Below are 10168 nucleotides of genomic sequence, written 5' to 3' on the forward strand. Positions count from 1 at the left end.
GATAGAAACTTGGAACTTTTACCAATGTCTTCAGTACACTTAGAGGGTTCTTCAATCTATTCATACCGAAAGGATCTGAGCCCCCCTTCTAGTAGTTATTGCCCCTGAAAGTGTTAACATTTCTATAAAATCACTTCCTACGTTTTTATTTTTTGTCATAGAGACTTCGGACCACTTGGGATTGAAGCGTCTACCTTGGCCGAACAAAATAACATAAAGGTCAAAGGTCAAGGTCATCTGGAAATCTCTTAATTAATGAGTTTTCAGATCTCTTTTGTTTAGGGTCGTAGAGGAAAACTTTTTCATGGATGAAGTAGGACATCATGAGACATTTCAAAATATAACCCTTTGACCCTTACCATATAACAATTATAGAGTTGTTGCCCCTATTGTACAAAATGCTTGTTATCGCTACTCCTCATTAACCGTTAGAGATGAAGACTTGAAACTTTTACTAATGTATTCAGTACACTTAGACGCTCCTTCATACCGAAAGGGTCCAAAGTCTCTTTTTAGCAGTTATTGCCCCTGAAAGTTTCGGACATTCAATAAAATCACAAATAACTTTTGAATCAATAATCATAGATACATCGGACCACTTTGTATTGAAGCGTCTACCTTGTCAGATGTAAATGACATAAAGGTCAAAGGTCAAGGTCAAGCAATAAAAAATTGCAACCTTAATCGTTTGACACTTTTTTTAATGAAGTAACGCAGAAAAAATACTTTAATCTATTGAAACAATCTTATTTCAAACTTAAAAAACAATGAGGTGGAAAGACCTCTAATTGTTCGAGAACAATTAGTCTACTAGTTCATCTTTTTTTTCTTCTAGACGCCAACTTTATTCTGCAAAACTTACTCGTTTATTCGCCGTATTTTTAGGTCTGATTAGATGTCGAGCGATGTTGTCGTTATATGTTTTACTTTTAAGAAATTCCGAACCGTCTTTAATTTTTATCTTTTACTTATCCAAGATACCTGATGAATAAACTAAGAGAGATTGATTAGGACTAAATACTTTATTATGGTTTGGCGTTACTGGCCGCAGTGACTTTAGGCTACCAATGGGCTGCCTCACAACAATTCAAACAATACAACAATACGTGACGGCCCATCAATAGGCTCATTGCGCAGTGGGTGAGCGCAAATGCACAAACGTCACAAAATATAATATTCTGTACAGTGGGTAAGTGCAAATGCACAGACATACAAATGACAAAGTTATACACAAGGTTTGTGCGAATGGGTAAACGCAAATGCACAAGTTTCAAAGTTTAAAACACATTAAAATTGTCAAAGTTCTTGTGCAGCAAGTATGTGCGCGAATGCACAAGCATGAATACACAGGATTTTAAACACATTAACAGCATTATAAACACATTATATTGACAGTAAAAAACTGTATCCTATGATAATTTGAATGATTGCACTCTTCCATTGGAGTTGGGGTGCGACGATAGCGCCACTTGCAAGGGTCATGAACGTTTGTTTATGACACTGCAACCGCCACCAATGGAGTGCGCCACTTTCCAAAAGTAACATTGGTGACGGCGGCAGGACCGCAACTCCAATGGTCACCACGAGCCAGTAGTAGTTAATTGTGATGTGGTTAGTCCGGAAGGCCAACACCGCCACAATTTAATAAATCTTGCAACGCACCTTTAATGGTATTTAAAAGGATATCATTACCCAGCTGGGACAGGTGAACTCCATCAGGGTCAAACAACGTAGGTGGTTTTTGGGAAAACTGAGGGTATTTGATGTAATGACCGCCCCTGGATGTTACAAATTTTATCGCTTCTCTATTCATTCGACTCCTTATTTCATTCATTGCTTTAACATTCTCTGAAAAGCGCCAAGCTAATCTAGGCAGGGCAGAGGACCAAACTATCGTTGTGGTAGGGAACATGTCACAAATTCGTGACAAGGTTGTGGAAAGGAGCTCCAGCAGCTCTTCAGTGGTTTTCTGGCCAACATTGTTTGCTCCGCAATGAATGATGAGAAACTCAGGACAGTCTTCTAACCTAAGCAACGTTGATAGCCTAGTATTAAGGTCTTGTAGCTTCATGCCACTATATCCCTGCCATAAGACTGAAGTATTCTCGAGATTAAGATTAAGCCCCCCCCCCCTGTCTTGATACTGCACTCATAGCTGCTCGTTTGATGATAGAAGATCCGACAATCCAAACTCTGACAGGACCTAGAATTATCTTGTTTATGGTTAGTAAGATAGATACTGTTGGAATGATAAGGTTACCGAATGTATGTACGAAATGCATTAGAGCGCCATCGTCCTGACCCTTGGATGACGTCAATGTGAACGCCTTGAATAGCAAGGGTTGTAGCTGCACCTATTCTAAATGAGTGGGAATTATAATTGGAGCTATCAACCCCTATTGCATCAAGACAATGCTTCAATATGGTGATAAATTGATAACGGGTCAATGGTTGACCTTCAAAATGAATAAACAATGGGCCAGTTTGAGATGTGCGCATGTGTAAGTAGGCATGCATGGCGGCAAAAGGACAAGCAACACCATTTGAAGCAGGAATCTGCAAGTTTGCCCCCACACCTAATTGGTCTGTTTTTGAATGACAAATTGTCAATTGAATGTTGGTCTGCTGCATTGTTATGTCATGAAATTGGATGATAGTTGCTGGTGTGTTGCCTTTAGACACTGTGAATTCCCCTATGCGCAAAAGGGCGTGAAATGCTAAAGTGAAAGCTGCAGTGAATAGTTTGGTTTCGTATATGGTGTTGCATACCGTTTGCAATGTTGGTATCATTTTGTTTAAGAGCTGTAATGTAATAGGCAAACGAGTGTCCTTGTGTAGTGTTGTTCTTTGCATGCCCTGAAGTAGCTTTCTTATAATAAAATGATTAGTAGGATCTACATTGTCAATTGCTTTGCTGTAAAAACTGATGGCTGCAATGTATGACTGAGCTGTGGAGTATTTGTAACCTGAAAGTGACAGGTAAGCGATAAACCTTGTAATGTGAGTGTCGAGAGGTGGCCACAGACTGGGCAAGTTATGAGACCGGCGAAATGTTTCAAATGAATTGATGCCTGCTGTGTGTGTTTGCCTAGTGTTTACAGCAACTGAAGCGTTGAACAATGATTGGATGTGACTTGTGAGAGTAATGTCTGGAATAGGGCTGGAATGGCCTGCGGATGAAGGTCTGCATAAGGTGCTGCTGCTCGAAAGACTTCCCACTGTTTGCGAGATATAGAATCAGCAATAATGTTTGATTTTTCCGGAATATGTTGTGTTTTAAATTGTATGTTGTGTTTTAAAGCCATTAAGACTAACGATCTGACAAGTACCATTACTCTTGGGGACTTGGCTGACTGTTTGTTGAGAATATGTACAAGGGAAATATTATCTACATGGAGGATGACTTTTTTGTTTTGCAAACGCATTCCCCATATCATGAAGGCTAATACAATAGGAACTAATTCGAGAAAAGTCATGTCCCGCAAAATTGGCTTGTTTAACCATGAAGATGGCCAGGTAAAATGAACCCACTGACCCTGAAAGAAACTGCCGCAACCAAGGTGGCCAGAACCTGCACTATCCGTGTAAAGTTGCAAAGTATCTAGTGTAACCCATTCAGTGTCTGGGAAGTATACAACGCCGTTAAAGTTGTCTAAAAATTGTAGCCATGTGAACATGTCTTCACGGATAGGGTTCGTAATTCTGATGTGATGATAGGGAGAGGGCACCCCGGACATAACATTGTAAAATCTCCTATTGAATGCACGGCTACCTGGGATGGCTTTACTAACGAAATTGAGCTTGCCCACTAAAGATTCTAACTGGGAAAGAAGAATTTTTTTCTGTGTGACCCAATGCTGCAACAAAAGTTTAAGTTCTTGAACCTTACTAACAGGAATTTGGACCAGCATATTCACAGTGTCGATTTCTAAACCAAGAAATGTAAGCTTAGTGGTTGGCTCAATAGTTTTGTCTTGGTTCAGGGGGACCCCTATTTCTGAACAAATGTCCTGAAAAGTGTGCATGAGAGCTGAACAATTATCTGAATTGGACAATAAAAATAAAGTCATCCAAGTAGTGGTGAACTGTATCGAGTTGTGTTTTAAATTTGACAGCCCATTCTAAGAAAGTGGAAAAAGTTTCAAATATTTTGCATGATATTGAACACCCAAAGGGGAGGCATTTGTCGATGTAATAAGCCCCATTAATGTAAATTCCTAGAAGTTCAAAGTCCCCTGGGTAAATTGGCAGAAGACGAAAAGCATTTTTAATGTCCACCTTAGCTAATAGAGCCATAGGACCTAGTGTGCTTATGGTTTGGACCACTGTGTCAAAAGATGTATAGGTAACTGTAGTGAACTGTGGGTCTATGTGTTCATTAATACTGAAAGAGGGTGGGTAGGATAAGTGTGTTATCATACGCCATCCACCGTCAGCTTTGGGTACAACACCTATGGGAGATACGTGTAAATTAGGCATGGGTGGGAGTAAGTATGGGCCAGACATTCGACCTGCCGTAACTTCACTATATATTTTTTCCAAGAGAACCTCCTCGCTGTCGGAAGCTGAACTCAAGTTTTTTGAGAAAACTGAAATGCGTGGTCCAGAGTATTGCAATTTAAAGCCATGTTTTAGACCATCCTCTAAATTCCTTGCCGAGACCCTATCTGGGTATTGACTCAAATAATTGCTAATTGCGCTAATGATTATGGGAGAATACCCTAGGACCCAAATGTCTCTGGGGTTGATGAGGATTTCCTGTCCAATGTTGGTTGGTGCGTGTTTGGTGTGCTGGTGTCTGATACCTGAATGTGGCATAAGAGTTGTTGCGGACTGGAGTGGATGCCCGAAAGGAATTATTTGCATGACCCGGGGGTGGGTTAGCACTGTTGCACAACATAGATGGATGGGTGCCATTGCATTTAAGGCATCGGTGTATGTACGGACAATGGGGCTTGTAACAGTTTGCTTTGAGATTGTAATCAAAGCACTTGTGGTGTTGGGTACTAGAAGATTTATTTGAATTGGCAGTCATGTATAATAACCAAAGCTCCTTATCTATGATTCCCCAGTTCTGTGACGGGTTGTGTGCGATCCTTAGCCTAAATTGTTCATCGTACGAAACCCAACTATTAGAATTCTGTGCACCTAAGCGAATGTCGTGCATATATTTAATAAGCTGTTGCGATCTAAGTGGGTGCACTGCAGTGTAAATGCTAAAATAAATGAGAAATGCATCTGTCCATTTTTCGATAGATGTTATTCTGGTTGTGGGTTTTGGTTGTGATATGATGTTACCCTGCGCATCAATTGTGAGAGTAGATGTTGCATGGGCATTAGTGGGGTCCCTTACCAATAATGTTCCCAGATTGACAAATTCGCCCTTGATGATTTTTTGCTTAATTGGTTGGTTTACATGATACCCAATGGGAACTGTAATAGAGTTGATTGGTTCAGGATTAGGCTGATAGGTTGAGGTGATAATGGAAGTTATCCCTGTATCTGTGCATGTAGATGTGAGACTAGAATTGACAGGCGAAATGAGGCCGGGCATTAGAGTGGTGGATTGTTGTAATGTTGCTACAGGGGGGTTAAAAATCACATTACCCGCCTGATCCTGGGCTTGCTGTGGTGGGGCTGCCTGTCGTAACAGTGCCACCTGATGCTGTGGGGCTGCCTGGGGTAGTTGGACTGCCTGGGGCTGAGGGGGTGCCAGTTGAGCCTGGACATCTTGTTAGTTATTGTTGGTCTGTTGGCGTTGAGCCCTGCGCCGGCCTGGCCTGCGTGCTTGTCCTGGGTCTTGAGTATCACGGGCAGCCGCCCGTTTAAGTTGTCTCTTCGGCCTTGGCATTGACCCCGTTGATCTCGTGGTATTTTAAAACAAAAGCGAAAATTGTTACCTAATTAATTTGTAAATAAATTAATGTTAATCAATTTCAGAAAATTCTATTGGTATATTGGTAGCTAAGCCGCAAAAAGCAGTAAATTTAAGATCAAGCTAAAATAATGTGCGCCATTGAAGATTGCACTCGAGAGATTGTTGCATCTAAATCCATACAATCAAAGGACCTCAGTGGCCATCGAGCGGAAATCGGTGGCAGATATGCCTTTTCTCGACTTAATAAAATTGATAAAAGTATTTGAACGATTAAATTAATCAAAAGAGTATACTTTATTACAGAGAATTAAAACATGTCTTACCATTTTCAAGAAGAATCCAGAAATGATGCAAAAAGAGGCCAAATTTTAAAGCGAGTATATTCAACCACAAAAATTCCGGAAAAACATAAACACTATTTATAGGTCCTTGGATAAATTTGCATATCTTTCACAAGCCAAGATATGCCGTATTAAATTTATCGATCCCTTTTAAATCTATCAAATGAAAATAGCTTCAACGATGACTGGCCGAAACGATTTCACAGAGTTGTTTTGGAAGTATATGAAATGAAAAAGTGCAAGATAATATCAATTTGTTTTTAAAAATATCAACGAAAGATATAAGTGTTGAACTATAGGTTTCTAAATTTTCACGTATTTTTCTATTCTCACCCCTTCCCTACCCTGCCTAATAATTTTTTCTGCTTAAATAAATGAGAAACTGATTAAATATTTCAAAATATTTTAAATTCAATGTGTCAGGATAATTTAATTTGGCTTTATAAGAATTGTTTCTATATATTTTTTGCAAAGGGCAGATAACTCCAAGCATGAAAACCTTATTAAATGAGTCTTAACAAATAATAATAGCATGAAATTCTGTTTTTAGATATGTTCCATTAATGAAATAGGTTAACTGCTTGAATAGATAACAAAATTTATGATTTTACCACTTTAGGAAGGCTTAAATTGATTTTTGTGTATGATAAAGGGCAGATAACTCCAAGTATCAGCACAAGCGGAAAATGATATATCTTTTCAATGCAACTCCAGAAATAAAACACTTACTGAAAAACTAATAAATAATTCTTCAAATTAATATTCAAAATATATTCCAAATCATGAAAATAATATAAAAATACACAACACAGTGACAAAAAATTAATGTTGAATTGCTCAATATTTTAGCAAGTTCAGTTTGTTTATTATTTGTTCATCTAGCATTGTATGTCTGACTGTCTTGCTGGTCTGGGTATTTACTGGACTGTTCTGATCATTTTCCTCAACACTCTGCAATGTTGAAAAAAGTAAAATATTACATGTATGGATCATTTAATCATATCATTTACATGTATGTATTTCGCATAAAACAACAGACATGTTCAAATTTGACTGAATGGTTTTTTTTCAAAAAAGAAGCAAAATCCTGATGTGTTTATGTTTACATTTACAAATTTCAAAAGTGAAAAAGAGGAAATGGCTTTTAATTATTATCTCAAGTTATATTGATTATTGTTATACTTTCAATGTTAAATACTGAAATCTGATTGGTTAAGACGCAGTTAATAATATTTACTATTACCATCAGCGTTAGCAACGCACTTGGCAACGGGTAACATTAAAAAATGTTACATGCGCGAAAATTATGCGCGTACGGTTCGCTGTAGAATTCACGTTATTCCTATATAAAAGCAGTAAAATTTTCTTAAAAATTTTAAAAAAGACATTCAGTATAACAAAATAAATAGTGCCTGTTTGGGAGGATAACAGTTGAAATTGACACCCCTCGAAAACCATTGTCAACCTCCGCTTCGCGTCGGTTGACAATGGTTTTCTCGGGGTGTCAATTTCAACTGTTACCCTCCCAAACAGGCACTATTTATATAATGTTATTTTACTTGGAATACATATTAGTCTATAGTTGCATGCACTAATTAATAGCTGCAACTGAATTACATATAGCATAACAGGGCTCACCATTAACTAAAATATTAACCTGTTCTTAAGGCAAGTGGATTACTTGTATAAATGCTATTCTAAACTGTAATTTGTCATTGAAAAGTATGAAAAATTATGAATGGCATATAAAATAAATGATAGAAATTGATAAGAGGTATGGTATGGTACAGTATTGGTAAAGTTGGTCTCCACATTATTTACTGTCACAAAATACTTCATTAAAAATTATCCTTATTGTTGCTGTTATCAAATACAGTGTATCTCAGTACTGGGTCAGTTTAAAAAAAATCTTTTAAATATTAAAAATAAATTATTAAGGTTTAAAAGATATCTTACTATTGTATATAATATCACTCAAGAGAAGAATATTCTACTCAATCTGATGGTGTGTTCTAGTGATATGACACTGACAAGTAGATTTAGAACATATTTTTCAGTAACTAAGCTACTATATAGTTTGGATATAGGTTTTCAACCCTCACTGAAATTTCATATTTCTTTTTTTATACTTAAAGTTTGATCAGTTCCATTACAGTGAAAAAAAAAGTTTTTAATTTTTCATGGCATTTTATCATGACATCATATCATAATTGTTCAAGAAAACTAATTGTAAACCAGACAAGTGTTTTTGTTTTTTTTACTTGTCCAAATACAAAAATCAGCTGGACACAGAAACTGGACAAGTGTAACTGTTGATCCCTGCATGATAGATAATATACTATCAGCTGATTTGAATATCTACATGTGACATCACTTTTTGATTAATTTTGTTTAAAATCATCAACTCACATTTTCTGTTCTATGTCTCCCTTTTGACAGACTCTGTTGTGATGATAAGAGCCAAATTCATTTATTTCTGCAGCATACACATAATCCTACAATTGTTTTTAATATATTTACAGCAATTTTATAACAAAATGAATCATTTTAAACAAATTTTTCAAATTACCTTTACCTTTACTTTAATGCTGTTAACTTTACATGTATATTATATAATCTAAATTAAGTAGTCTGTTCCAAATGGTATTTCCATCACTGTTTGCTTAATTAAGATGGCTCAAATCATCCAAAAAAAAAAAACCAACCCAAAAACAACTTAGGTATGAAATATAACATGATGCGAAAGATGAATATAAATCAAAAAGGTGAAAAACATTTTTTTTTGGAGGGAGGGGGGGGGGGGGGAGAGTATTTGTATTTTCTAAAATTATCAATTTAAAAAAAATAATAACCACTGAAATTTTACTTTGCGAATGACATGAAGAACCTGGGTGATACTGTTAATAATTGGAGAGGGTGTTTGGGGGGGGGAGATAATTTTGTTTGCCGGGGAATCTGATGCCTGATTCTTAAAATTTACTCTGTACATTTAGACCTGAGGTGTATTCATTGAGAAAATTAACAAGCGGTGGAAGCTTGAACAGACTATAAGATTGGTTGAAAATTATTTGATTCGGATATGAATATACATACCTTGACCAATTGGAATAAGGACTGCTATGGACTGCATCTTATCTCCATAGACTGCCTTTTTATGATCCTATTTTTTCGCTTGTTCATGAGGTTTTAAACATATACATTGTATATTCCAGAGATTTGGGGTTAATTTAATCAAACCACATCACTGACACCAGATCTGACTTTCACTTAAAACGCATGGCAATGGTGGATTTCTGTAATCGCTGTGGGTACCTCAGAACTATGCTCATCATGGGTTGACACTCTAGAAGAGTACACACTGCGATTCTTTCCATCTTGGACACCATCTGTCCAGGGTGGGGTGTTTAATTGTATTGCATTCCTATATAAGTGTTGCAGGTTGGTAGCTCATTAGCTTCCTTGGTTGAGTGCTTGATTCGTATGTCAGATTACCGAAACTTTTGTAGAGGAAACCTCTGTCCGTTTCACTTGATCATTTTGTAAAAGACAGTCACGTGTTTACAAAAAGTTTGAATAAAGCACAGATCGGTAATTAAGCTAAATCCCAATAGAGCATGGTTCATTTCATATTCACCAATTGATGAGAGACTAACTCTAAATACACTAAAACTTAAATCACATGCTTTCTCCATCCAATTTGATCTATGTTTTTCCAACGTCTGCTTTTGCCATGTTGTTGTGACGTCTTCTTTTGTACTTCAATACAGAAGAGTCAACAAATGGAAGTAACTTTAAGTTGGATTTTGTGGAAAAGCGGTAACTTCAAATCGTTGTATGTTAAAGCCAGTGAATAGACCTAAGCCAATTTTGGTTGTATTTATTAGACCAAGGTCTTTTCTTATTAAAGAAATGTTTATTCCCGCTTTCAATTGCCTGCTTAAAATTAAAT

At 36.9% G+C, this 10168-nt stretch overlaps 1 long non-coding RNA gene across 1 annotated transcript; it reads right to left on the reverse strand.

The window, feature by feature from the left end:
- Positions 1 to 7018: 7018 nt before the first annotated feature.
- On the reverse strand, positions 7019 to 9420 carry LOC117686141 (uncharacterized). Its single transcript, XR_010709022.1, has 3 exons — positions 9313 to 9420; positions 8629 to 8714; positions 7019 to 7170 (listed from the first exon to the last, which is right to left on the reverse strand). It is a non-coding gene; the product is annotated as an uncharacterized lncRNA (long non-coding RNA).
- Positions 9421 to 10168: the final 748 nt, after the last annotated feature.

The sequence above is a fragment of the Magallana gigas genome, chromosome 9, assembly GCF_963853765.1.
Source record: "Magallana gigas chromosome 9, xbMagGiga1.1, whole genome shotgun sequence".
Taxonomy (NCBI): Eukaryota; Metazoa; Mollusca; class Bivalvia; order Ostreida; family Ostreidae; genus Magallana; species Magallana gigas.